The sequence below is a fragment of the Raphanus sativus genome, chromosome 1 (assembly GCF_000801105.2).
Source record: "Raphanus sativus cultivar WK10039 chromosome 1, ASM80110v3, whole genome shotgun sequence".
Classification (NCBI taxonomy): domain Eukaryota; kingdom Viridiplantae; phylum Streptophyta; class Magnoliopsida; order Brassicales; family Brassicaceae; genus Raphanus; species Raphanus sativus.
The window spans coordinates 13,580,405-13,587,361 of NC_079511.1; positions in this window are offsets into that span (position 1 = coordinate 13,580,405).

A 6,957-nucleotide genomic window follows, 5' to 3' on the forward strand; every position below is an offset into this window, starting at 1 on the left:
TTCACAATTATTATAAACTAATATCAGCTAATATTTATATAGAAAGTTTTATTTTTGGGAAGACTTTTCGGTGGATGTTGGTTTACAAAATGTAATAATGCATATATCCAATCTATACTATAGAAAATAAATTATGAAAGTAGTCAACATAACACATCCTCATTTTAAACAATTTATGGTGACTATTTTTTGTTTATCCACACGACATACTGAAATTATTTTGGTTTGGTACATAACAGATTAGTATAAGTCAGTTAGTCTATTAGGAAAGAATATAATACCGACGGCATATATTGTGTAACCAATTATTAGGAATGTATATATGTAACTGAATTATAGGAACTGTTATATTTATTTCTAATGAAATATGAATAAGTCCAAAACTTAAGTGATAACATTTATAAGTAGATAAAAAACAGGACTCTAAATTAATAGATTAGATGCAGAAAGTAATTTTCAAAGATTTAAAAGTTACTGATATTTGAGGGGGAAATGATGAAGAAAGATTAGAACCTCGAGCTTCGGGAGATCATTTCATGGGTTTCCAGCACAAAAAGTAAGGAAGGCATTAGCTTTGGGTACGAAAACCTTTTGAAAAACACACAGGCAACGTTCTTGCTACAAAAACTCAAAAAGAAACAAAAATTATTTGGAACAAACAACACAAGATGATAAATCTAATTTACATCCCATACAGAAGAATCAAATTTTCTTGCATCCGTGTAGACTTCAGGGTCCATGTAGGCATTACTAAACCATGTTAAAAATTTCGAACCTTTGGGTATCAAATAGCCTGCAATATTGATTGAATAACACAAAAAGTCCATTTAGAAAAGTGTTTTTGTGTGTTCATATAAGTCTTGTATATAAATAAAAGTATATGTTGAAACCATTTTTAAGTACTAACCAATCTTTTTTGTCGGTCTTGATTGTTTCCAGCGAAGTTCTCTGACAATCAGTCACCTGTAAGTTTTTCATATCGATTTACTTAAACGTTTAGAGCGTTCCAAGAATGGTTCTTGAACCAAAAATCTTGACGAAGAAGATGAGGATAACTCGTCCGTGTTAGCATATTCTGTGTTTTCCTGTTATAAATCAAGCAGAACTCCACTGAAGCAGAGCATTCAAGGAACCGATGATGACATAAGTCATGAAACTGGATGCTGCTTCTTTCAGTGTATCTTAGCGTATCCAGATGTCTTAAGTTGTCTAGACGGACCCATCCCCTCTTTCTCATAGCCAGCTTCGTTTGTTCTTCAAAGAAACCATGACTGCTATCAAGACAACTTATATTATCTTCTTGTCTGAACAATCTCTCTCTCTCTCTGTCTATGTTGCATGGAAACTTGGATGAAGGTACATTTCACGTTTCGGAAATGTTTCGGAATCGGAATCTCTCGGAAACTCGTGGAAACGCAATGAAAACTCGTTTCTTAAAATTTTCAATTTGGAAACTTGATGGAAACTTACTTTCTATTTTGGAAACTCGCGATTTTGTTTTGGAAACGCGTAAGAAACTTTTTTTTATTTTAGAATATTTTTTACAAATAATTAATAAATATGGGGATCACTTTGTTATTTAACAAATTAAAAAACCTAATTAATGTTATTCCCACTTAGTTAAACCTAAAATTGGGTAAAAAACCACGCTAAGTTGCAAGTTAGAAACACAAGAAGACGACATAAACAAGATATTAATCCATTCAGAGAGTCTCTGATGTGTTTGTGATGAGGAAGAAGTGATGGAAGCGACATGGGAACATCTGAGACGGAGTAATAGGATTCCGCCTTCGCCTCTAATCAAAGAGAGATTCTGCAGGAAGGTCGAGAAATGTGATCATGCAACGGCCATATCGTCTCTTGCTGTTCTTTTAACGGCAACATCGAGGGACTGAGCTACGGGCATTTTCAATGGATGCATGCATGGTCGAAGGTCTTGTACCGGTTTGAGAAAGATTCAGTTTTGAGGTTAATGGACGATGTGAACAGACGTGTGGGTTTGAAAAGTGAGTTTTCAAGTTCAATTTTGGGGAATCTGTTTAGTTCTTGTATAAAGAGTTTATATGAAGAACAGAACACAAGTGTTGTAAGTTCCTGACACTCTTTAACATTATTAGAAAAGGCTGTGATTGTTGTACTTTCTTTAAAGATAGAAGAAAGTGGTGAGGGAGAACTGAGAAGTATATTAACGGGTTAACAACTATGTGAATCATTGCTGCCATCTGGAATAGAGTTTCAATTAGAGCTTAAACATAATTAATTAGTTGGGAGACAACTCAATCCCAAACCTAAAAACTGAAGAACATAACTCAAGTGTTATGATTTATTGCGAGTCTAACATCAAAATTAAGCAAAGGATGTGATGTTGTGATTTATAATTAATTATTGCGTATCTAACGTCAGAAGCAGAGTAGTCAAGGAGACAATGTCTTAACATCTAAAGAGAGAGAAAACATCTATGATGATGAACTAACTTTGTTCACAAGTCCTAAGTTCAAAGTAGGTTTTCAAACCGCGTCGTCTAATCACTAGTAAGAGATCTAAATAATTATCTACTTAAAATACACAAGTTTTGTTGGTTGGAAGCCAAATCTACTACTTCCAAGTCATTGTACTCTGTTTTTTCCACGATCTCTTTTTTTTTTCTGCTTTACTTCTTCAATCATTCGAATATACAGTGAACAAATGTAGCTGTAAACAAAACAAATTCATTTTAGCCGAAAAAATAGGCTGACAAATTCATAAATCTAGAAAAGTCAATTGTGTTTTTTGTTGGAATGTGAAGGGAATAAAGTGTGTTGTATCTTAAGCCACCCGAACGAACTAATCAAATGATACTGAAACGTGAAGAAATAGAAAGTCAACGTGCACGATAGTCGTCAATCGCAATTGCAACTTATATAATGAAGTCAAACACTTAAGACTTAATACACACGTATATTTATATTGCTTTCAAACCTATTGTCTTCGTATCAAACACATCTGATTTTTTTTTTTGTAATAATTATAGAACAAAACACATTAATTTTGATTGTGATATACTAGAATTTCTTTTGAATAATACGCATTACTTGAAGCTAGCCAACGATTCATGTGTATGATAATTTAATATGCGAGGGCTGATGAATGATGATTATAACTACTAAGAGTGGACATAAATTTAAATGTATAAAAGTTCGTGTGACAATAAAAGGTACTATTAATAAAGCGATATCAGACAATTTGAATGTGATTTGGGCATGTTAGAGCAGTTGGGTAAACATCAATAATCACCACTAAGCTACAAATGGCATCAGCGTCAAAAGACAAACCCACTAAGCAGCAGACACTATTATCTTCTATCAAAAGATGCATGCATGATCATAGTCTATAAATAGCTACAAAAAGCATATAAATCGTAATGACCGATTGTAATTAATATGAAATGTAAATAATACTGAACATGCGATAGTGAAAGTTATAACCGACACAATAGAAAAAAGGGATGGAGTATGGAGAGGAGGAGACAACGTATTAGGTGAAGGAGGGCTGTTCGCAGGGTACGATGGCGCTTTTAAGACATTTAAAGGCACCAAAACACGTACGTGGCGATACTTCATGGGACTGTGCCATGCTCTGTAGACCCCAACTGGACATCTACAGTACAGTTTTTATTATAGCATAATTTTGATGTTTTTTTGTACTTTTTATTGATCTTCTTCTTTTATTTCCTAAAATTGTTTTAAATACAAAATAACAATTACAGCCTAGTAATTCAAAACAATATGAAACATGAAAGTATACATCGATCCTTTTACACAGGATGGTTGGTTCTATTGGAAAACATGAACATACAAAATACTGATGGCAGAAAGAAATGTAGATAGAATGCACAATTTTTAATCGTCATATTTAAAATATTATAATTCATGAATATTTAGATGAATGGTGGGTATATTATGAATATGATGCTCGAATTTTACAAAAATAGTATTTTGAAAATACTGATCGCAGAAAGAAATTTAAATAGAATGCACAATTTTTAATCGTCATACTTAAAGTATTATAATTCATGAATGATGGGTATATTATGAATATGATGTTTCAATTTTACAAAAATTAGCCATACAATTTTTTTAGTCAAACTAATTTATCATTTTGTTGTAAGTGTAATTTATTAATATTCGAGAAAATCCATATTATAATAGAAATATATCTGTGCATTAACGATTCATATTTGGTTATTACAAATTTACAATTAATAATTTAAGTTTAAAATAAATATAATCATTTATTTATTTATTTAGTATTCTTTTATTATTCACATGTTTTTAGAATAGTTTTGATGTCTTTTGTTTTTTTTTAATTTTTAAAATTTAATTTCATTATTCATATTAGACATTTAAAATATTTATAAATTTCATTTTTATATATTTTAATAATATATGTAATAATAATTTTTATTAGTAGATTTTGATCCGGGCTTTTATTCCCGGGATAAATTTTTACTCAAAAACTTATTTACTGAAAATTAGAAATTTTATACATACACATTTTTTTCATAAAACATTTAAAGTATATATAATTAAATAAAAATTGAAATGAATATAATTTTATGAAATAAGATGATACATTTATTTAACCCACCTTATATCAATTTTACTTATATTTTAAAACTTTAAATTATAGCACAAATTTATTTTAATTTTTTATATATACGTAAAAATTGTTTTATTATTATATTTTAAATTATATATAATAAAATTAAAATTTACATAAATATACTTTTATGAAATAAGATAATTTATTTATATTACCCGTCTTGTATCAATTTTATTTATATTTTAAAACTAAAAATAATACTTTTTAACTTTTTATATTGATAAAAAAAATATTTTATTATTTATATTTTCGTGAGCACTATTATACAGATTAACTATTGTCATTTAACCGGTCTCGTACTTGATAAAAATATTAAATTATTTTTAATATTTTAATTTAAGTATATATAAACTTATGAAATTATTTATTAGTTTATATATCGTACTTTGATATTTATTTTATAAATTGAAATATGTTTTAAAATTCATGAATATATTTTATTGTGTTATTTTATAATTTATATAACACTTAATGAGTGGATTAAGTTACTTAATATTTATTACTTGATGTAGTAGTTTTAATATGAATATAAATTATGTACATATGAATATTATAGAAATTTGATTGATTATCATATAAATGAAATATGAATTAATATTAATTTTTAATTATAGTTAATATTAGTTATGAGTTTTATTTTAAAGTAAATATTAAAAGAAATGTCTATTTACATTTTAAATAAAAGTTATTAAAATATATTATTAAGATGTAATCTTATAAAAAGATGATTAAGAATATCTTTTTAGATATCTTATTTTGAAAATATTAAAATAATTAGTTAGATATAGTATATATTTAATAATAACTAAGTTAGTTATAAGAGAATAAATAGAAAATTAAATAAATTTAATAGTCCAACATAGAGTACTTGCAAGTAGATAAATATTGTTTATGTTTTAATAGTATTGAAATCATAAAGTAATTTGGAGAAAAAACTGAAAAACACTATAGAATAACTGTATTTATAAGTTTTATGTTACTCGGTGTGTTTTTTTTTAAAAAAGAGGAGAACATATTTATGTAATTCAGAAAGAAAAAACATTCCAGCAAACTTTTTTCATCTAATTGATATAATTGAAGGAATTGGACTAACACCTTTTTTACTCAGAATTTTGATTTAAAAGAGCTAAAGACCCTGAAATTATAATTATTTTAATAAAACAAAAAAGTAGCTAGGTTTTAGATAAATGGAGTTTTTTTGCTGACAAAAAAAACATAGTTGGTTTTATGATTGTTAATTGGAATTAATGATGATTAAGAAATCTGAAGTCAATATATCTTATATATTATTTGAGAAGCATTAGAACATTTGAGGTATTCATGTGCCATCACCAAAATAAATTTTAGAATTTTTATAAAATAGATTGGTTTCATATTTTAACAAAAAAAAGAAATTTTTGTCCATATAAACAGATAATACATTTTTATTAAACTGATTACTAATAATTCTTCATTATTTTCTAATATAAAACTATTGAATTATCTAATGTGACTAAAATATATCTGAAAATTAATTATTTCGAATAATAAATATTTGATAAAAATATTGTGTAGTACCATATAATGACTATAAATTGCCAAACCGGTTAAAAATCACACATTGGTATTTTGTAATCAATGGTTTGAATTATCGTTTATGACAAAATATAAATTGTTATAAAATTATATAAGTAGAAGATCTTATTTATTTAATATTCAGATTAATATATATATATATATATATATATATATATATAATCTGAACTATATACCATAAAATACATATATATTTTAATATAAAATTTTATTTGAACAAATATTGAGAAATTGATATATAAATTTTAGATTTTTAATTGAATTTTTTTAAAAAGAACTATAACTTTCAAAAGCTATTAAACACTTCACAATAATTTATTTGTTATTACTGATTTAAAGTTTTTTAATAAAATGATCATAAACGATCATTAATATACATATGGTAAATATATTAAAATATACTATATATTTATGTTAGTATCATTTAAATTTAATTATATATCATATAAATAAATAAAAATAATTATTTGAATTAATAAATAATTGTAATAAATAAGAATGACTGTTTTTACGTGTTTGTATTAATTTAATATATACGTAATAATGACTAGTTCAGTTATCCAATAAATATTTATTAATTTATAAATATAAAAAACATAAAATAAATAATAACTGTATATTCAGTACTCATCTGATTTTAAACTAGTTGTCTCTATTCTTTAATAAAAAGCTAAAGTCTCACAAAAGCATTAATCTTACCGACATGTCAGCACGACGGAGTTGGTCTCCACGCACAGTTAA